Here is a 23,821-nt window from a genome sequence, read left to right as displayed (position 1 = left end):
AAACTAAAGCAGTGTGAAATATTTTTGTTGAACTCAACTTATTTGTTTTTTTCAAAATACATTTAACTTTGTTATCTTGCTTAAGGTGTTTGTTGGAATGTGCTTGTCAGACTCCATGTGCTATGTCTGGTATTACATATAAACATCACTGATTGAGTTGGTGTTGGATTCAGTGTAAATTATTTTTTCCTATGAATCAATGTAACGTAGTGTATTTATCTGAATATTTTACGCTGACAACAGGAATTACAGTGATTACTTCTGTAAATCATAATTGGTAATTGATATACTTGTTTTACTTATTATTTTTCTAGTTTAGACATGAATATGAACGAACTTTAAATTTAAAAATGAAGGCATACTGAAAAAGCAACAAGTAGAACTGCAGAAGCTAGTCCTACAACTGGGACAGTAAACAGAAAGGCTGGAAGAAGGTATGTTGCAGATTTCACAGTGAATGACGATTGCAGTTTGTTGTGGCAGAGAAAAACAAGCTATAATTTAACAAAAAATAAGACAGTAAGGTAACAATATTGAGACAGTTCCAGCAAATGCATAATGAATGAGTGAATGAAGTTACCTTTCAAAAGTCAAAAAAGAATTGAAATTTAGTCGCCTGAAATCACAATGAAATGTCCAACAGAATTTTTTTGAACAATTTTTAAAAGGATTGAGTTTGTTAAGTTTGGCCAGATATAAAACAGCTTGGATTCTTGCATGAAAAAGAACTAGTTTTAGATAGATGGATAGTAAAGTTCATTATTTTAGTTATAGAAATTGTTAGAAATTTATGAGTTAAAGCCTAAAAATGTCTTATAAAAAAGTACAGAGTCTTCAGTAGTCACCAAATGTTGCCTGTAGAATACAGGAATTTTTAACAATATTAAAGATTAATGGATTCAAAATCTGAAAAATTACAGGTACTTTTCTTTAGCTTTAGATGAGTTATGTAATAGCAAATGTGCTGTCCAAGTAATACTTGGAGTGCATTTTGTCTCATAGGACTTAAAAATTTACAAAGAAATAATTTCAATTCATGGCCTGTATAGCTATATTTTAATCTTTAAATTATCAAGAGTTTCATCTAGATGAGAAAAAATTACTTCTTGTCACAATAAATGGCATTCCAGCTAGGTTAGGTCAAAAGTCAGATTTCATTGGACTTTTTAAATGAGCTTGGTGTTTCCCCTATTTCTTCATTCCACTGTATGATACAGTTTGAGAGTACCTGTGCTCAGTTTTCCGAAATGGTCTCTATGATAGTGTCATGGGTACAGTTGTTAGGTGTTAAGTGCTATGAGTCAACATCAGCTTACAGGATTGCTGAACGAATTAAAAGACAATGAATTTAGTGATTTGTGTACTCTGCCACTTGGTTGAATTGTGGAAAAGTTTTACAAAACTTACTGTACTGTTAACACCAGTTCAAGATGTTCTTGCAACAACAGAAATGCTAGTCAAATATTTAATTAATAATCAAAGAGAAAATTGGGCCATTTGTTTTCTGCTCAGTATTACACAGAATATGAATGATCTAAATTTGAAGCTCCAAGTAAGGGAAAAAGCCTACTTGTGCTACCTAGACAAATACTAGAATTTATTTATTTATTAAAGAAAAAAAATTTTAAATATTTATTTATTTATTTATTTATCTTTGGCTACATTGGATCTACATTGCTGCGCGCGGGCTTTCTCTAGTTGCGGTGAGCGGCAACTACTCTTTGTTGCGGTGCGCGGGCTTCTCAGTGCAGTGGCTTCTCTTATTGGGGAGCACGGGCTCGAGGCATGTGGGCTTTGTTGCTCTGCGGCACGTGGGATCTTCCCGGACCAGGGCTCCAACCCGTATTCCCTGCATTGGCAGACGGATTCTTAACAACTGCGCCACTAGGGAAGCCTCTAGAATTTATTTTGAAAATGAAACTTTAAAAAATAAAAGAATAACTTTACACATTTTTCTAATATGAATTGGTATGCATAAGATTTTAACTGTTTTTGACAGGTAAATTTACTACAAAAACTACAAGAAAAATTTGAAAAATGTTACTTACTGATAAGTTTAGAGTTGCTTTTCAATTTACCCAGTAACTCTGAGTTCAGTGTTAGCAATACTGAGCTGACACAAGATTTATTGAATTTACTTAACTTGGACAAATGTAGTTTTCAAACTGATGTGCTTTTGCTCTGAAGGCAAATCAATTTTTTTAAAATGGATGAGCAGGATTTTTCTGGTGTGGATTTAAAAAGTAAAGGAAAAATTTTCTTTCAGGTACTGGCAAACTTAAATGTGTTTGGAACAGTATGGGTATGTGAATCTACTTTTTTCAACTGTAAGTTTTATGAAATTTATGTATAGATCAAGTATTTGTGAGGAAAAAGGCATTCAGATAAATTGAGATGAGCTTTAAGTATAAAATACACATCAGATTTTAAAGACTTAGTATGTAAATCATCCCCATTAATAACTTTATATTGATAACATGTTGAAATAATATTTTGGAAAAACTGAGTTAAATAAAATATTAAAATTAAATCCATCTATTTATTTTAACTTTAGAATTACATATGTAATTAGAAGTACATTATAATTCTTCTGGACAGTACTCTGTATCTGACGGTACTCTCAAATCTGGGTTTCTCTAATCCAGACCTCACTCTTGACTTCAAGATCCATAGTCAGCTTGCCTTATCATTTTCACGTGTTGTCCCATAGGTATCCAAGCTGAATATGTCCAAAGCTGAACTTATGCCTCACCATATGTGTTTTGGAGAATGGCATGACTATCCACCTAGTTTCTCAAACTCGAAACTTAGAAGATATTTGAAACCTTTTCTTTATCTTGCCTTTTCTCTCTCACCTTTTAAATATCTCTGAATCTATATTTTCCTCGTTATCATCACTGCCCTTGTTTCTCTTGCTTAGAGTACAATAATAACTGCGTCACAACTCTCACTACCTTCATTCTTGTCCCTTCCTAATACATCCTCCACAGTAACTCAGAAATGGCCATTCTGAAATACACATTTATTCTTATAACTTTTATTGGTCAAGAAGACATTCAGACTCATAACAGAAAACCCAACTTAAATCACTTGAATGGACTTATCATTTTGAATAACAAGAAATCTGGAGATGGCTGCAGGCTTTGCTTGAGTAGCTCAGTGGTATCATTGCTGTGTTACCTGGGATGCTTTTGGCCTTTCCCTTAGGGTTATAGCATGACTGGCACAGTTTTACACATGCTGGATTTAAGGCAAGAAGGCAAGAGGTGGAACAAGCCCTGGGTATCAAAAAATCAAAAGGTTTGCCAGAAGCCTTTTCTAGTAGATTTGCATTTCACTGGCAAGAACTGTGTCAATGTGGCCATCCCTCATTGCAGTAGAGGCTTGGAATGTGAATTTTTACCTTTCCTAGCTTCTGTAATAAAGGTAAGCAAGGGGGGCAAGGGGAGTGGATGGTAGTTTAGCCAGTCTGTGAGGTTTACCATTTTTCTCCCCTGCTGAAAATCCTTCACTAGTTCCACACTTTCTTCAAGATAGTAAAGTTCAACCTTTCTGGTTTCCTTATAATAAGAGTTCAATTTTTTTGTCTTTTTCCCCTACTAGGTAGTGAGTTTCTTGAAAAGAGTCTATAACCCTGGTTATTAGCAATGTCTAGCACATAGTAGAAGCTCAGTAAATGCTTGCATAGTATTGGACATTTCCTACATATCAGTTCATTTTTATGAATCGTTTACATCTCCAAATATTCCTATTTCCCAGTGAACTTCTAAGGGAAATAAGATACTCTTCTGTTTTAAATTTCAGGTATATAGTTATGCCTTATATAACCTTTCATGTTTACTTTGAAGAGAAATTGAGGTACTCTTAAAAATGAGTTGAAAATATTTACTGGTTTTTTAATATTATAGAGATGTTCAGGGTTTGGACAGAATTTTCAACAAGATTTTTATATTTAGCATTTTTTTTAAATTGTAGTTGATAGTGTGAAAAACAAAAGCATCTTATAACCAACTTACCTTATAATCAGTACTGCTACCTGGTTTTACTGCTTAAGTTTGTGTTTTAATTTACAAGCATGTTGGTGCCAAGTGATATTTCTTTACTTGTCATGAGTTAATGAGGAAGGTGAGGAACAGTCGTAATATAAAATTTATATTCATCCACATTAGAGGAAAATGGTGCACTTTGGTAATCCTCAAGTTTTGAGAAGTGGTGCAGATTTGACCAAAAAGCATGAGAAATGGTTAAATAGGCAAATATAAAATACCATTTTTTCTTGTTAATTTCTTTAAAAGAAAGCAAAAGTTGTAACATTATTTTGTCATTTGTACTAGACACATGACAATTAGAGCAGGGGTCCCCAACCCCTGGGCCATGGACTGATACTGGTCCGTAGCCTGTTAGGAACTGGGCCGCAGAGCAGGACATGAGCGGCGGGTGAGCGAGCAAAGCTTCATTTGCCACTCCCCATCGCTTGCATTACCGCCTGAACCACCCGCCCCCCCCCCACAACACCCCCCCCCGCCCCCTGCCGTGGAAAAATTGTTTTCCACAAAACCGGTTCCTGGTGCCGGAAAGGTTGGGGACTGCTGAACTAGAGCATAAAATAGTAGGGGTTAGGTATAGTGAAGTATATGGTTGCAGAGTTTCTATATATTACATGAAGTGGCACAGTATTAACTACATAGAAAGAAAAGATTGTATAACTAAAAAATATAAATAAAATGGAAGTTTAAAAAATGTTTAAATATTTTTTAAAAGGCAGGAAAAGGTACAGAAGAACAAAACAGTGAGTACAAACAAAACTTACAATTATGTTTAAATATAGCCATAGCAATAATTACATTAAATAATAATGGTCTGGGCTTCCCTGGTGGTGCAGTGGTTAGGAATCTGCCTGCCAATGCACGGGACACGGGTTTGAGCCCTGGTCTGGGAGGATCCCACATGCCGCAGAGCAACTAAGCCTGTGTGCCACAACTGCTGAGCTTGCGTTCTAGAGCCTGTGAGCCACAGCTGCTGAGCCCACGTGCCACAGCTACTGAGGCCCGCATGCCTAGAGCCTGTGCTCCGAAACACGAGAAGCCACTGCAATGGAAAGCCCTCACACCACAACGAAGAGTAGCCCCCGGTCGCCACAACTAGAGAAGGCCCACGTGTGGCAACGAAGACCCAACACAGCCAAAAATAAATAAATAAAATAAATTTATTAAAAAAGATAATAATAATGGTCTAAACACACCAGTTAATAAGGCAGAGATGAACCAAAATGAATAAATAGCAAGACCCAATAATGTCTGTCTAGAAGGAGGTAGATATAAAATCAAAAGTTGAGGGTAAATGGATGGGGAATGTACTTTGGGATTCCTCCTGCTATGTACTAGAAACCTTGAACATTGTTTATAAACATAAGAAGACTGAAAAGATGGAGAGAAGGCAGACCAGCTATGAATGTTAGAACTCACAGAATGATAGAATGGTGAGTTCCTTGAGTTTTCTGTTTGCCTCATATCCCAGGCTTGGAGCTGAAGAAGCTAGCAACCTGGAAATGCCAATGGATGCAGACAAGAAAGCCCTGCAAAAAGCCTGTCTTCTCTTCAAAAGATCAGGGAGGGGCAGGTTAGCAAGACAGAAAACATATTATTTTACACAATAACCTCTCTGCTTCAGCCAAATACCACAGAGAACACTGCAGCTTCACCTAAACCACCAAAGGCCAAGTGGGGAGCCTGGGCTTCCATCTTTGCCAGCTTATAATGAAGTACCGCTGACCTGAATCCTATCCCACTGGGTTGATGTCAGAGGAGGCCTAATGGAGAGGCATGACGTTTACCTTTGCTCAGCATTAAGGAGCCCCTTTCCCCAACTTCAGGTATTAACAGAAGCTAACTAGGGAGCTTGGACTTCTTTACTACCTGGTAGTAACCAGGCAACAAACAACATCCCTCTTTCTGCTCCTAAAGTGGTGTCAGCGGAAACCAACTGAAGCAGTAAGTTTATGATCTAGAGTCTCATAATATAATAACCAATATGTCTATGTCTGTTTCAGTAAAAAGTCACATGTCATTCCTAGGACCAGGAATATCTTGAGTGAAAAAGACAATAGATACCAACACTGAGTTGCCATAGATGGTAGAATTACCTGACACAGATTGTAAAGCTTCAACAAGCAATTAAAACATGTTTTTGAAACAAATGAAAACATAGAATATCTCTGCACAAAAAAGAGGAAGTCTCAGCAAAGAAGTAGAAGATACAAAGAACCAAATGGAAATTTTAGTAATGAAAAATACAATAACCAAAATAAAAAACTTAGTGGATTGACTCGAGAGGAATGGATGGGACAGAGGAAGGAATCAGTGAAGTTGAAGGTAAACAATAGAAATTACACAATCTGAACAAGAGAGGAAATAGACTGGGGAAAACAAGAATCCAGCCACAGGTACCTGTGGGACTGTAACAAAGAAGCTAATATTCATGTCATCAGAGAACCAGAAGGAAAGGAGGAGGGCAGGGCTAGAAAAGTATTTGAAGATATATTGTCTGAAAACTTCCCCCATTAAGCAAAGACAAATTTCAATTCAAGAAGCTGAGTGAATTTAAGAAATCCACACCAGTATATATCAGAGTCAGACTTTGGAAGACTAAAGACAGAAGTCTTGACAGCACTGAGGAAGAAAGGCACCTTACATATAGAGAAAAATAATTTGAATGACAGAAGAGGCCAGAAAGAGGCACAACATTTTTCAAATACTGACAGAAATGTCAACATAGATTATCTGGTGAAAATATCTTGCAGGAATGAAGGAGAAATCAAAACATTCTCAGATGAAGGAAAACTAAGGAAATTTGCCATCAACAGACCAATGCTAAAATGAACATTTAAGGGAAGTTCTGTAAACAAACCATTAAAGGAGGAATCTTGGAACATCAGGAAGGAAGAAAATATAGTAAGTAAAAAATAAGGGTAAGCATGAAGCAGTATTGTGTTGTTTGAAAGTGGACTTAGATTTGTTGTAAATATATTTTGCAAACACTAGAGAAACCACTAAAATTAAAAAAAAAGTTTTTTTAAGTATAATTGATATGCTAAGAAAGAAGATAAAATAGGATCATATAAAATGCTCATTTAAAACCAGAGAAGGGAGAAAAGATTGGAAAACAAAAGCAAAAACAAAAAAAGGGGACTTCCTGGTGGTCCAGTGATAAAGAATCCGCCTTCCAGTGACAGGGACGTGGTTTTGATATCTGGTTGGGGAACTAAGATCCCTCGTGCTGTGGGGCAACTAAGCCCACATGTCACAACTACTGAGCTTGCCCGCCTCAACGAGAGAGCCCCTGAGCCGCAGACTACAGAGCCCACGTGCTTTGGAGCCCGCACCACAACTAGAGAGAGAAAGCCTGCACACTTCAACTAGAGAGAAGCCCGTGTGCTGCAATGAAGACCCAATGCAGACAAAAAAATAAATAAATATTTTTTTAAAAAACCAAAAAAACAAAAAAAGAAGAAAGAAAAAAGAACAAGGTAACACGTAGAAAAGTTACAAATGTAGTATATGTTAATCTGTCTATACCAATAGTCACTTTATTTTTTTATTTTTATTTTTGGCCACACCACACGGCTTGTGGGATCCTAGTTCCCCCACCAGGGATTGAACCTGGGCCCCCTGCAGTGGGAGTACAGGGTCCTAACCACTGGACCACCAGTGAATTCCCCCAATTGTCACTTTAAACGTGAATGGTCAAAATATACTAATTAAAAGAGATTGTCGAGTAGACTAAAAAAAGTAAGAACCAACTGTGTGTTTTCTACAAGAAATATTTAGGTATAAATCTAACAAAATATGTGTAAGGGAATATATGTGTTAGGAAATATATACGTAAGGAAAAACTGTGTACAGAAATATATGAGGACAACTAAAATTCTGAAGAAAGAAATCCAAGAAGATCTAAGTAAGTAGAGAGAGATTCTGGGTTCATGGATAGCAAGACTCAATATTGTTAAGATATCAGTTCTTCCAATTTGATTTGTAGATTCAGTGTAATCCAGGTGAGAATATTAGCAAGTTACTTTGTGGATATCAACAAACTGATTCTAAAGTTTATATGGCAAAGCAAAGACCCAGAATAGCCAACACCGTATTGAAGAAAAAAAGCAAAGTTGGAGGAGTGACTACCCAGCTTCATGACTCACCAAAAAATGACAGTTTGGTAGTGACAGAGTGGACAAATAGATAATGGAACAGAACACAGGACCCAAAAATGGATCCATAAAACATACAATCAGCTGACCTTTGACAGGAGCAAAAGCAATTCAACGAAGAAAGGGTAGTCTTTTCAATAAATGGTGCTGAAACCACCAAACATCCACATGCACAAGAGTGCTGTGGTGCTTCCAGAGCATAGAGTACTACTCAGCAGTAAGGAGGAACAGACTTTTGTCATTTAAAACAACTTAATTATCCTGAGTGACAGAAGTCAATCTCAGAGGATTACGTATCGTATGATTCCATTTGTATAGCATTCTTGAAATGACAAAATTCTTAAGATTAAGGAGTTCAGGAGGTTAAGGAGGTGGCAAGGATGTCAGGGAAGTGAGTGTGACTATAAAAGGACGGTGGTAGGGATCTGTGGTGATGGAAATATTCTGTGTCTTGACTGTGTCACTCAGTATCCTGGTTGTGATATTGTACTATAGTTTTGCAAGATTCACCAAGGGAACACTGAGAAGAAGATACATGGTGTCTCTGGGTATTGAAATCCTTATAACTGCATGTGAATCTAAATTATCTCAAAAATAAATTGAATTAAGAAAAAACCCCTCATCTAGACATGCTTCATGAGTTAGTCAAATACAGCACTGCCCAGTAGTATACGGCTGCATTTTTTTCTCTTCTAGGCTGGTTAACTCAACAGAACCCTAAATGTAATTACACTTCTTTACCCCTAGATATTCTTTTTGGTGGGGGGGGGCAGGCTGTTTTCCTACAGTCATTATTAGGAAAGCAATATAAACCAAGAAAATCACCAAATTTCTCCAAATTTTAACGTGTCCAAGAGCCTAGCAACCCATGCCCCATGCCCTGTGATAGACTATGTCCTCCACCCAGTACTGAGTTCAAGGTAGCTGCCATTGGTCTAGTTTTGAAGGGACAACTTAAAGATGATCTAGTAGGATCTCTTTTGTACACAGTGAAACTGAAGTTTCAGGAGGTTAAATGAATTGCCATAATCACAGAGTTTGTCATGAACAGATAACCAACACTTAACCATATCGTTTTTTGTATTTACTATCCAGTATTTTGAAACTGTGATTTTAAATCATGTTCTGCCTTTTAATATCTATATGACCTTGAAGAACTGATCTTTCAACAAGGCTAATATAATAACCTCATAAATGGTTCCAGGTTTTGTGGGGCTTATTGCTTATTGAATTTGGCAAGCTCTGTTTAAGAAAACCCCCACAAAACTATGAATACAGTGTTAGATGCAATTTGAAATACCATTTAGACCAAGAAAAGCATACATATTGTCTTTTCATTTAACAACTTTGTAATATACTTTTCTATAGTAATAGGAGTAATAGGAAGCTCATTTTGAGTATCTTTTAACATAGTTGATGGAAATTCGCTTTCTATTTTTGACAGTTTACAGAGGTTTCTTTCAAATTCTCAACAGTTTGTTAGTAATACGGTGTAATTTTTTTTGATGTCAAATTTGAGGAAACTTCTATTGAGTTTCTTTGAAATCTGAGCTGTAAGACTTTGGTGCATTTTAAATTTTCTATGGAGTGAGTGCTCGTAAATATTCTTTAAGTTGACCACATTCAAAGTATTTCTAGAAGACATCCCAAACTGAGATGGCCAGCAATAATGTAATTAATTACACATGGAAGAGATTACAAAACACAAAAGTATATCCCAGTCAACCCTTAATAAAATCTTAGAAGTGCTCACTGCCACTTTGTGGAGGAGCAGGAGAAGGCACAAAGGAGCAGTTGAAGTGGAAAGAGACAGCGGTCTCAATGGTTAAAATGTGTGATTTTTGCAAATTTTACAAAAACATAACCATGTGAACATATTTCTAGGGCCCCTTTATTGGAAGGTATCCAATGCAAGTAAACTGTTAGCTTCACACTAATTCTGCCACAACCTCGTTTGTTGGGTTTGTTAGCTTTAAATGAGGTAAGGGAGGCTTGGACATTTTCCAGAAACTTAACAAGCAATCAATAAATGAGACCTGAAGAATGAAAGAATAGTTGATAACTTTTTAAAGATGATGGTTATGTATGGGTGTACTGGGGGTTCATTTTACTTTGTGTTTTAAAACTTCTGTAATACTTTTTTTTTATGTCACTTGAGATAAAATATATTTAAAATACTTTAGTTTCTATGCTGGAATTCTTCTGAATAAATTATACAGTTCCCAATTCTCCTCATGAATAATATTTATTAATAATCTGCATTTTTGAGCAAAAAAAATGTAGTGGATCTAAAAATAACATGTAACTATTAAAAGTATTATAAAACTGCCATAAATTTGCCCTGTTTTTTTAAATTTGCTTTTTATAGGTTTTACAGGTACCTGAAACAAAAGCACCTTCAGTTGTAAGTCTTAACGTTGGATCTTGTTGGAGACTCTGCAGCCTACCTGGCAGTGAGCACAAGGACAGGTGCAGTGACAGGCTGGGAGACACCCATGACATCGCTGTGCTGTGCTGATCGGAGCACAAGCTCGTGAAGAAGCTGCAAGTAGATTCCACCCTCAGTACAAGTGACGCATCAAACCAGAGAATTTCTAGCAGGCCCATGAGCATGCAATATCGTTTCTTGGAAATACGCCTTTCCCCATCCCCAAATAAAATAGGTATACTGAAAAAATTTAAGTATATTCCTGCCTCAAACCAAATTCCAGAAAAAAATTAAAGATGGAGTAAAGAGCTAAAAGTGAAGCCATAACAGAAAAGTAAACAGTGGTGAATATTTTTATGTTCTCTAAAGGAAAAGAACTTCCTAAGCCTATAGTTAGTGCAACAAAAGTGCCAAAGAAAAATTTATTAACATCTGAGTTCCTGCCCTGTGTTCTGCGTCCTCCGTGGAGACGACAGTGTCACAGAGAGTTCTCCCCTGTGCTGGAAGGTGCGCTCAGTGTCTTCATCTGTTCTATGGCAGTGTTTTTCTGTGAATGGCTTTCTTGCGTTTGACAATTTTGCAGCTCTTTCCCACATTTGTTCTTATAAAATCACTTACCGATGCTGTGCCATAGCCTTTCATGAACACTTGTTTCTTAATGACTTGGTTTTTCCCAGCTCGGCTATTTGCATCTGGGTTTGTGGATGGTAGGAGGGGCCCTCTTTGCTTCACAGAGACCACTGACTCTGGCTGCTGTGACTCTTCTAAGGAATGTTTTGTGTAGCCCTGCTTCCTCTGTCGTCTGACCCAGGCTCAGTCGGAGAGGACTTGTCACTGGCCCTGCATCCCCAGGTCCTTCACCAGCACAGCAGACAGAGGACAGAGCCCCTGCCCTTCCAGATGAGCCCTGCCCCTCAGGGGGTATGTTTTTGCTGGACCTTTCTGAGATCTGCTGCTGGGAGCCCTCCAGATACTCTCTGTGCCTGTTCTCTCTGCCTCTGACTTCTGCTGAAGCTCAGCTCACCTCCCCCCTCAGTTGTTAGATTTACAGATTCTAGATTTTGCATTTCTGGAGGAGTTTCTGCCTTTCAGGAAGTATACTTGCCTGGTACTTTCTGAGATCTGCCACTCGTGAGGCCCCTTGACATTTCCTTTGCATTTTCTGTTTAATTTTAATTGCATTTCTTTAGAGTTTTAATTTAATTTAATTTATTTATATTTATTTTTGGCTGTGTTGGGTCCTCGTTGCTGCACGCAGGCTTCCTCTAGTTGCAGCGAGCGGGGGCCTACTCTCTGTTGCGGTGCGTGGGCTTCTTAATTGCAGTGGCTTCTCTTGTTGCAGAGCACGGGCTCTAGGCACGCGGCTCAGCAGTTGTGTCTCACGGGCTCTAGAGCGCAGGCTTAGTAGTTGTGGTGCATGGGCTTAGTTGCTCCGTGGCATGTGGGATCTTCCCAGACCAGGACTTGAACCTGTGTCCCCTACATTGGCAGGCGGATTCTTAACCACTGTTGCCACCAGGCAAGTCCATGTTTCTTTAGAGTTCTGCAGATTTTTCTGTCACCTATTTGCTGAGAAAGTGGGACATTTAAAAAGAATCTTTATTTGGTTACTTATTTGTTATTTTTCCTCATTGTTTTGTTTGCTTTCTCAGAGGAGGAGTAGAGAGGTAGCAAGTTTACCAGCGTTTATACCAGAGTTACATCTACTGTTGCTATTTGGATGCCCAGTGCAACTCTGATTCTCCTTCTTTTACTCAGAACCTGTGTCCTCATACTCCTTGGGGCTCTTGTAATCTTTGTCTCTGATATACTGGAATTGGAAGAACACGTGCCTGTTGTTTAGCTTTTAAAATTTATTGTACTGGGTACATGATGGTTCTCTCAGATCTGGGAAAATTTATTTTATTACTTTTTATACAAATTATAATGTTCTCCCACCCTTCAGTTTATCTCTTTCTGGAAGTCCAATTATCCTGGAAATCCAGTTACCATGAACTGAATCTCTTTGTCTTATATCTTTTTCTGCAATTTTCTGTGAGTCTCCCAGGCTGCTTTTTCTGTTTCTGGGACATTTCCTTGCCTATGTAAATTCCAGCCATCTATGGAATTTTTGATTTCAACTGTCAAAACTAATTTCCAAGACCTGTTTCTTGTTCCCTGATTATTTCTTTTTCATTAAAATACTATGTTTATTTCTGGATGCCCTTTATTTATCCCTCTAGAAAAAAATTCTTTTTAAATATTATTTTCTGGGCAGTATCTGTTTCACTGAACCAAGATCTCTTTTTCTCGTTACCTTAGATTTACTTTTTCTCTCCAGGGCCTTTCCATTTGATCCTTGGATGTCTTTCATATTTAAATGTTATGGGGAACTTCACTCTTGAATCACTGGGTAGAAAGCCATCTGTTTGGGCAGTTATCCTACGTATCAGTCTTGAGACTGAGTCCTTTGGTGCTGCATTGCTCTCCAGAAGATCCTGTGGTTTTTCCAGCTGTTAATACTTTGCACATGTGACAGCAAAAAGGGGCTAGAAGTGACAGTGTTCCCAAAACAGACTTTCAGTGAATTCTCTTTTCAGCTCTCACTCATGCCCACAACTGCACCTGGTGTCCTGGGCCCTGGATGTCTCCTTTTAACTTAATGCAGGGAATGTCTTGTGAGTAGAGGTGTGGAGATGTGTAGGAGGAGGGATTTATGGCTCCTGTATGCAGTCTTTCAACCTCTCTTTGTTACATGGAACCTTATCTACAATCATCCATTATACCAGGTCAGTTCTGAGCCCCTCCTGGGTTTTCTGGGGCAAACTGGTTTGCTTCCTCTGCCCTGTGAAATCAGTTACTACTCTATTTAATTTCTCACAAAATTTTTTCAAATGGCTGATGCACATAATACCAGATAATACACTGTAAGGTTGTATGGATCAAATGAAGTTACATGTGTTAAGATGCATAAGACAGCACCTGGCATGGAGTAATCATTCTATAAGTGGTAGTTATACATGTAAAATGACCTCTCAAAATCCCAGATTACTTCCCTAGATGATGAAGACAAAAGAAAAATCTCCTCTGTTGCTGTCTTTGTGGACTTATTTATTTTTTTATATTCATCTTGAAAAAAAAATTGGGAGAGAAATGAAATAAATTCATGCTTTAATTTGCCATTTTAATGTCTTAATTACTAGAGATTATAACACCTGATAATTATAACTCGAAATTCTTTGTTTTTTAAGAATATTTTGACTATTTTTATAATTTATTAGTCCAGATGAGGGTTTTTTTTGTTTTTTAATTTATTTATTTTTGTCTGCGTTCAGTCTTTGTTGCTGTGTGCGGGCTTTGTCTAGTTGCGATGAGTGGGGGCTACTCTTGTGGTGTGGGCTTCTCATTGCAGTGGGTCCTCTTGTTGCAGAGCACGGGCTCTAGGCACATGGGCTTCAGTAGTTGTGGCACGCAGGCTCAGTAGTTGTGGCTCACGGGCTCTAGAGCACAGGCTCAGTAGTTGTGGCACACGGGCTTAGTTGCTCTGCAACATGTGGGATCTTCCCGGACCAGGGCTGGAACCCGTGTCCCCTGCCTTGGCAGGCAGATAGTTAACCACTGCGCCACCAGGGAAGTCCTGATACATTATTTTTAACTAAAGTCCTTAACTTACATTAGCTGCTCATTCTTGGTGCTGTATATTCTATGGGTATTGACAAATGTATAATGACAGGTATCTACCATTGTAGTATCATGCAGAGTAGTTTTACTGCCCTAAAAATCTTCTGTGTTCTAACTGTTCATCCCTTCACTTCTCCTGAACCCCTGGAAACCACTGACCTTTTTGCTGTTTCCATAGTTTTAACCTTTTCCAAGATATCATATAGTTGGAATTATACAGTATATAGCCTTTCTGGTTGGCTTCCTTCACTTAGTAATACGCATTTAAGGTTCTTCCATGTGTTTTTGTGGCTCCATAACTCATTCTTTTTATTTTGTTGAATAATATCCCATTGTCTGGATGTACCACAGTTTGTTTATCCAGTCACTTAACAAAGAACACTTTAGTTGCCTTGAAGTTTTGACATTTATGAATAAAGTTTCTATAAGCATTCATGTGTGGGTTTTTGTGTGGATGTAAGTATTCAACTCATTGGTTAAATACTAAGAAACATGATTGCTAGAACATATGGTAGGAGTATTTTAGTTTTGTGAGAAACTTTCAAATTGTCATCCAATCTGGCTGTGTCATTTTGCATTCCCACCAGCAGCAAATGAGAATTCTCATTGCTCCTCATCCTCAACAGCATTTGGTGTTTGACAACACTAATGTGTTGGGAGTTTGGCCATTCTAATAGGTGTATAGTGGTATCTCGTTTTAGTTTGCGTTTCCCTGATAACATATGCTAATTTGACATCTAGATGTCTTTTTTGTTGAGTTCTCTGTTTAGATCTTTTTGTTCATTTTCAAATTGAATTCTTTGTTTTCTTATTGTTGAGTTCTAAGAATTCTTTGTATAGTGTGTTTACCAGTCCTTTATCACATATGTGTTTTTCAAAGGTTTTCTCCCACAATGTGGCTTGTCTGTTTGTTGTCTTTAAAGATTTATTTTAAAAATTTTCACTCATAGACTCCATATTTTTTAAATCTCTATTTTCTTTCTTACCTAAAGTATCTACTCTTAATTTATTGAGAATGACCCAAGAAAGTCTACTACTTAACTAAATAGTGAAGTATATTTTCACAGAGTTTAGCGCAAATAATTGGCCTGTTTACAGAGTTTATATATGTAAAAACATTCATAAAAGTTTAAGATCTGATTTGAAAGCACAGGGCATTTGTTGTGTCTTGCTTTGGGAAGCTTTGCTTTGAACCCACTGATTTCTGTGGGCCAGTTAGAATTTTTCATCCATCTTAGTTTGCACTTCTAATAGCGTTTCTCAAACTATATTCCGTGGAATTTGAATATTTTTCAAGGTGTATATAGATTTTTACACACTAAGTTTTTATTCCTTAGTCATATATTTTGGGAAATATTCATACTTTATCTCAGCATTTGAAGATTTGCAATGCATATTAAATCTTTAAAAGAAAGTCTTTATAGTAAAGAAGTGTATTTTATTTGTTTAATGCAGTGGTCCCAGAAGTCTTTGATGATGGAACCTTTTTGGGGTGAACACTTACTGTAGCTTTCACAGTGCTGTTCTGCAGAAAAGTAGTGAGGAAAATGATGCCCTGAAGTTGCATCCACTGGGAAATTCCCTTCGCCTAGTGCCAAAGGGAAGATAAAAAGTTAAAATATATAATTTTTAGTATGAGAATAAAGGGATTTTAAAAATTCTGTTATTATTGATAGTGTCCAGTTGTGTTACACATAGCTTTTGATATCAAGGAACATGGAGTTACTACTTAATGGCTTTCCAATCAAAATAAAATCATTTTGCTCTTCTTGTATAAAAAAGGGGTTTGAAACTTAAGGGTTTTGATTTGTCTCACAAATAAATTCTCTTTGAAGGAGTATTGTTTTCTTTGGTGGTGAGGACTTCCTCTTTTGATTTTACTAGATTTTTCCAGTGAAAATGTCTTTGGGTGGTCTTTTAGGCTGGGGGGTCGATACAAAATATTAATTTACCTTTTCTGATAAGTAGTTACTGCAGTTCTCTTATTTAAACCCCATCCTACGGTTTCCTCTGTAGATCTGGTGAAATGAGTAGAAATGACAGATGTGCTTTTCTGAGGGTTGCTTTTGAAAAAGGTAACCATGTTTCTCTGAAGTCTTGGATTGATGAGAACCTTAACATTTTTCATTAGTTGAACTGAAATGAACCTGAAATATAATTGCATTAAAATTTGTATTTGTCACTTTAGAGACTGATATTTCAAAGGTTTTCTTTCTGATTGAAGACTCTGAGCCTTTAATGCCAAGTTATGATTTATGAACATGGCATGGAAAAAATAGAACATCATCCTTTTGGTTTTTCATTATTCCTTAAAGTGTTTTATGCTTTTAAACGTACAGATTAAATTTATACCTAGTGTTCTTTGCATTTCCTTGTATGCTTATTCTCTTTCTTTGAATATTTTGCTTTTGCTGCATCATTAATTTTTTTCAGTACATATATTATGTGGTTAATTAGTTTCATGTTGTAGGAGATAGTTGAGGATGGTTTGTAACTGATTGGCTTTTAAAAATGATTTCTTAAAGAAAGGAGGAAATGGGGAAAACTTTATTTCAACCTTTTATCAAATAATGGGTATTAGAATAACTAGGTAAGAGCCCTTAGTGATACAGTAATTATCTAAAGGATTTTATTTTTCTTCCCAGTGTTTTTAACATGCAGACTTTGCTTTTGCTTAATATAATTTGTTTTGTTTGGGAAATAAGGCAAATTAAATGACCTTTGACCTTTTATTTCAAGTTCTTTCTAAGAAAGTGCCAACGTTATTAGCCACTTTAAAGAGGATTTATTATACAATGAATGCTTTTTTTCCACCCATAAAACAATAAAAAGACCGCTGTAAGGTGAATTCAAATTACTTTTAAGAATGAGTAACATGGTTTAATGGTGATAAGCTCTGTATATGCTGTGCTACAGTGGAAAAGGGATATGAACCAGAATGCAAGGAAATTGGTTTTTAGATCCTGAAATACATCTAGCGTACACCCTCCAAAGAGCTTTGTACTTGCTGCTTCCTTCTCCTGGAATTCTCTTCTTAGTTGACCCCTCCCAATGTATGCAGTATTTTACTCAGGTTTCTCCTAATGTTTTTCCCCTTCTGAGATTACTACACTAGCCACTACCTTATTTAATATAATACTCATCACTTTTTATTCTCATTTTAACTCTATTTTATTTTACTTCATTGCTCTTACTCCTGTCATTATATTATACATTTATTTGTTTTTCACTTTTTTGGTTATCTCTGTTAAAATGTAAGTTAAGAGTGCAGCGCCAGTGCTTTTGTTCTTTGCTTTATCTCTTAATTGTTTTTGTATCTACCGTAGGTTTTTGCTTACAGACTAAAGACTTAAATATAAGACCTGAAACCATAAAACTCCTATAAGAATAGGTGGTAGGGCTTCCCTGGTGGCACAGTGGTTGGGAGTCCGCCTGCCGATGCAGGGGACGCGGGTTCGTTCCCCGGTCTGGGAGGATCCCACGTGCCGCGGGGCGGCTGGGCCCGTGAGCCATGGCCGCTGGGCCTGTGCGTCCGGAGCCTGTGCTCCGCGGCGGGAGAGGCCACAGCAGTGAGAGGCCTGCATACCGCAAAAAAAAAAAAAAAAGAATAGGTTGTAAGCTCCTTGACATCATTCTTGGCAGTCTGGTAAAAAGAACTCACAAGAGAAGATATTCTAGAGCATTTAATAGAATTTATAGACACTAAGAATATATTCTAGGAAATACTTTAAGACATTGGTTCAGCCATTTTAAAGATGTACCTTTAAAAGTATTTATTTCATACAAAAAATTTTTCTGTTGGACTCTAGGAGTCAAGAGCCTTGGGTTCTAATTTCTAATTGATTTGTGATTGTAACTGGGCAGATTGCCTAACCTATTTGAGACTTGTGTTTCACATTTGACTAGAATAAAGAACACTATAATTTTTTTCAGCCCCACAATTACAGGATTCTGTGAAATATCATATGTCCTTGATTCTAAGATATGTGTTTTAACTTACTGAAGGTAGTATGCCTCTTAAATTGACAAATATCTTTAAAGTGATATTTGTTCTTATTTTACTTACATAGCTTTTATTAATCAGTGGTTTCATATTTATAATCAGCAGTGTCTCAGATTTAAGGAGAAATGTCAGTTATCTATTTTAGTGGTATGTATTTAAAAGTAACATTTAATAATCTCAGATTAAAATTTAGTTGCAGAGTTCCATATTTTGCATGCACATATATTTTCTGTAATGTTTATAAATGTCTTTACATAGAGAACATGATGGTAATACAAATCATACACTTTTTTTATGAATTAACTATTAACAAAATATAAACTTGAAACTGTATTTTATGGAACCATACTATCCCTGAATTATGACTAAGAAATTGAGGTGGTAGAAAAAAATAATAGAAATAGACTTGTTTGTAAACTTTGAATCTAATTTCTGCTTTGCCACCAAATTGTTTTGTTATGTTGGCCAAGTTGCTTAACTTTTCTGTTAATTTTTTTGAGTAGAATTAAATTATCTGCCCTCTAATTTTAAGACCCAAATGTTGTAATAAAGCTCTTCTAAGATTATATGTTTTCAAGACCTTTGAAAATTTTGAAGCCTTATACAAATGCATGATTTGGCCCTGTTTGTAGCTCTAAAGTGTTCTCTGTTTTTTCCCTCCTTCTCTTAGTGAAAAAAGAAAAAAAAGAATAAGAATACTCTCCTACCTGAAATAACACTGAACTTCCCTTTTCATGAATATCTTCTAACAAAGCTAAGGAAAAAAATAATGGAACATTATATGTTAAGATCTTATGGCTTTAAAACTTATACTGGATTTTTAAAATTAAACTTTTACTTTTGAGATAATAGATTCACGTGCAGTTTTAAAAAATAATACAGAGAGATCCTTGGCACCCTTTGCTCATTTTCCCCAACGGTAAATCTTACAAAATTATACTTCAGCATCACAGTCAGCATATTGACATTAATAAAGTCAAGGTCCAGAACAATTTGTTTACTACAAAGAGCCCTCTAGTTACCCTTTCATACGCATACCCACTGACTCTGCCCCCAACCCCCATCTGCTCTTACACCCAGCAACCACTAGTCTCTTCCATTTCTACAATTTTGTCAATGCAAGAATTTTATATAAAGGGAAACATACAATATGTGACCTTTGGGGATTTTTTTTTTTCTCTCATGGTAATTTCCTAGTGTAGTTGCATGTATCAGTATTTGTTCATTTTAATTGCAGAGTAGTATTTCATTGTACTGTACCAGTTAATTTAATCACTCCTCTGATGAAAAACATTTGGGTTGCTTCCAGTTTGGGGCTGTTATATAAAGCTGCTATGAATATTTGTATACAGATTTTTGTGTGTGAAGATAAGTTTTCATTTCACTGAGGTAAATGCCTAAGAGTGCAGTTGCTGACTCATATGATAATTGAATGATTAGTTTTATGAGGTACTGCCAAATTGTTTTCCGGAGTGGTTGTACCACTCTCCACTTCAATCAGTAATATATGAGTGATCCAGACATTGATGAGTGATCTAGTTTCTCTGCCTCTTTTCCTGCATTTGGTGCTGCTATCATTTTGTTTGTTTGTTTGAGGCATTCTAATAGGTGTGTAATGGCATCTCTTTATGACTTCCATTTGCATTTCACTAATGACTGATGATGCAGAACATTTTTCATGTGCTTGTTTTCCATGTATTTCCTCTTTGGTGAAATGATTGTTCATGCTTTTGCCCATTTTATCATTAGATTATTTATTGTTTACTGTTGAATTTTAAGAGTTCTTTATAGATACTCATCCTTTATTAGATATGTGCTTCACAAATATTTTTCTCACAGTACTGTAACTTGTCTTTTCATCCTTTTACTAGGGTCTTTTGCAGAAAAAAAGTTTTAAATTTTGAATGAAGTCCAGTTTATCAAAATTTCCCTTTATGGATTGTGCTTTTGGTGTGAAGTTTAAGAACTCTTTGACTAGCCCTTTATTCTGAAGATTTTCTCCTATATTTATTTTTCTAAAAGTTTCATAGTTTTAGGTTTTACACTAAGGTCCATGGCCCATTTTGAGTTAAGTTTTGTGTAGGGTATGAGGTTTAGTTTGAAATTCTTTTTTTTGTTTTTTGCCAATGGATTCTGTATTGCTCCTGTACCGTTTGTTGACAATGCTATTTGTCCTTCCTCCATTAGATTGTATTTGCAACATTTTCAGAAATTAGTTGGGCGTATTTTTGTGTGTATACTTCTGGGTTTAGATTCTGTTCCATTGCCCAATGTGTGTATTTCTTTGCCACTTCCATACTGTTTTGTTCATGTAGCAGGCCTGAAGAGTAGAGAGATTGATTTTTTCCACTGTATTATTTTTTTAAGATTGTTTATTCTAGGGCCTGTTCCTTTCTATCTAGATTTTAGAATTAGCTTATATGTCTACAAATAACATTGCTGGGATTTTGAAGGAAATTGCATTGAACTTAAAGATTGATTTGGGAATTGACGTCTTTACTTCATTGTGCCTTATAATATATGAAAATGAGGTGTTTCTCCATTTCATTTAAGTATTCTTTGATTTCTTTCCTCAGCGTTTTCTAATTTTCTGCATATAGATGCTGTACTTGTTTTGTTAACTTTATAGCTAAATAGTTCATTTTCTTTGTGTGATTATACATAATATTTTAATTTTGGTTTCCACATGTTCCTTTTTGGCATATAGAAAAATTTTTTTGTTAGTCTTGTATCCTGTGACTTTGCTGAACTAACTGAACAGTTTGAAGAGTTTTTTTGGCAAATCTGTTGGAATTTTCCATGTAGAGAAGCATTCATCTCCAAATAGAGATACTTTTATTTCTTTTTACTGTCCTACTGCAGTGGCTAGAACTTTCAGTGCTATGTTGAATAAGAGTAGTAAGAGCAGGACAGCCTTGCCTTGTTCACATCTTAGGAGGAAAGCATTTGATGAGAATTTTTATCATGAAATGATGTTGGATTATGTCAGATGATTTGTCTGCATCAATTTACATGATCTTATGATTTCTCTTATTTAGTCTGTTGATATGGTAGATTACATTGATTGATTTATAAATATTGAACCGGCCTTGTGTACCTGGAGTAAATTCCAGTGGTCATTGTATATAATTCTTTTTATATTGATATATTGCTGGATTTGATTTGCTAATATTTTGTTGAGAAGTTTTACATCTAAATTTATGAGAGGTACTGGTCTATAAGTTCCTCCCCCCTTTGTTATACTATGTTGTGGTTTTGTTGTGCTTTGGACTCCTTTTGTTTTGGTATCAGAGTAATAGTCCTGAAATAAGTGGGCACATTTTTCCTCCTTTTTGATTTTCTGGAACAGATTGTGTAAAATCTATATTAATTCTGCTTTCAATGTTTGATAGAATTCTCCTGTGAAACCATCTGGGCTTGAAGATTTTCTCTGTCATCTTAACTATGGCATTGAGTTCATCCACTGAGTTTATGTCGTTTCTAATATTTTTTCAGTTCTATGCTTTCTATTTGATTATTTTAAAAAACTTATTAATTTGTGTTAGCAAAACTTTAATGGCTTGTTGAAGCATATGTTGCAGCTGCTTTAAAATCCTTGTCATCTGATTCACCTTGGCTTGACATTTGTTGGTTTTTTTCTCATTCATGTTGTGCTTTCCTGGTTCTTGGTATGGCAGTGATTTTTTTCAATTATATCCTGATATTATGAGACTCTTGATCCCATTGAATTTTCTATATCTATATATTTAAATCAGCTAGGCCTCCTGTTGAAGTGTAACACAAGGGTTGGGTGTTTGTGTATGTTCAGGTTCCCACTAGGTTCCTCGCCAAACCATACTCCAGGACCCCTGTAGCAAAAGTAGGACACTGACTCCCACTGCCTTGTTGCAGATGGTAGGTTGGACATTCACCTTCCCCTCTTGGGGTTTTGGGTTATAGTGTCAGTTTCCTGCTGAGCCTACCACCATCAGGGTCGGGATGGAAGGAGTGGAGTGCCAACTAGCTCTGCATCCCACTACCTCCTTTGGCCTTGTGAATTCAGAGTTGGGACTCTGCTTCCCCCTGAGCACTGCTGACACGAGGGGAGTGGGGAATAGGAGTGTTGACCAGCCCTGCTTGGCACTGCAGGGTGGGTATGGAGATTCAGCTCCCCACTGGGCCTCAGTGACACTAAGGGAAGAGGGAAAGTGAAGCAGGGGCTAGTCTCCCCTTGTGCAATCTTGGTCAGTCTCACTGACTGTGAGGGAGTTGAGGCTCAGCTCCTTGGTGGACTGCACCGACAGTAGGAATCACGGTAACTCGCTCTGCCTTGGACTGCCTTCTTAGTACATCTCATTGCTGCTGGGTAGGGGAGGAGGCTCAGCTTTTTGCTCTGCCTTACAGATGCTACTTCACTGGGGGCATTCTAGCGACTGAGGAGAATGAGCAACAGAGGGGAATCTAAGATCAGCTTCCCTCTCAGCCCACTGACAGTTTCCCAGCAGGGGAGTTAGTGCACCCCTTGGTTTTCCCTGGTGGAGGATGGAAGATCAGCCTGCCCACCCAACTTCCTGATTGATTGCTGGTGGGTGAATGAGGCTGACTGCTTCTGTGTGTGAAGGAAGGGTGGGGAGCAGGTGAGGCTGGAACTTTAACTTCTCATTTGGCCTGCTGAAAGTAGAGCGTGGTTTTTCCATTAGTGATTGGCTGGAGGGGGATAAGTATTGCCAAAAATATTTTTTGTTGTTGGTCTACCCTTTTCCTTGTCCTTGGCTGGGGGGCGGGGGGAAGCTTTTCTTGGAGGTCCTGCAGTCAGTCTTCTGCAGAGTACCCTGCCTGGGACACATGGTGGGCAGTAGGAAACCCAGGGCACGCACTGCCATGTTATTCCTCCAGAGGTGAGGTTTCTAGGCAGCCAGCCTTCTTTTTCTGCCTTTCAGAAACTTCCTATGCTTCTTTGTTGTGTTACATCTAGGGTTTTTTAGTTGTGAGAAGAGAGACTTGGGTCGAATGGGGCTTTCCATCATGACAGAACCAGAAGTCCTTCAAGATACTGCTTTTGTCAACATGGAGCACTTAAAAGTAAAATTAAATATTCTTATTGTAGTGGAATAGTATCTCATGAAAAATTTTTCCATGAAGATTTTCACTGATTTCTACATTGGACTGTAATTCATTATTAGCATTTTTCCCCTAGAATCACAGAATTATTTTCTTATCAAACAAGGAGTGTCTCAGATCCTTTTTATTGTGGTAAAATATATGTAACATAAAATTTGCCATTTTAGCCATTTTTAAGTGTACAATTTGGTGGCATTAGTTATATTCACAGTGTTGCACAACCATCACCATTATCTATTTCCAAAACTGTTTTTTGTTAATTAATAGACTTAAAAAAAAAACTGTTTTAGCGGCTTCCCTGGTGGCGCAGTGGTTGAGAGTCCGCCTGCCGATGCAGGGGACACGGGTTCGTGCCCCGGTCCGGGAAGATCCCACATGCCACGGAGCGGCTGGGCCCGTGAGCCATGGCCGCTGAGCCTGCGCGTCC

General features: G+C 37.1%; 1 protein-coding gene across 1 annotated transcript in view; it reads left to right on the top strand.

Moving 5' to 3' along the window:
- The first annotated feature begins 411 nt into the window (after positions 1 to 411).
- The window catches only part of LOC308623374 (BEN domain-containing protein 6-like), a 129,588-nt gene continuing 106,178 nt past the window's right edge, over positions 412 to 23,821 (top strand). The window contains exons 1-2 of the mRNA XM_081245658.1: positions 412 to 434; positions 2,267 to 2,302. The gene's annotated coding sequence lies outside the window, so the exon portion shown is untranslated. The remainder of the gene's footprint in view (positions 435 to 2,266; positions 2,303 to 23,821) is intronic.

Source organism: Mesoplodon bidens, assembly GCF_964165515.1.
Source record: "Mesoplodon bidens genome assembly, chromosome: 10".
Classification (NCBI taxonomy): domain Eukaryota; kingdom Metazoa; phylum Chordata; class Mammalia; order Artiodactyla; family Ziphiidae; genus Mesoplodon; species Mesoplodon bidens.
This window is presented reverse-complemented; position numbering and strand designations above follow the sequence as displayed.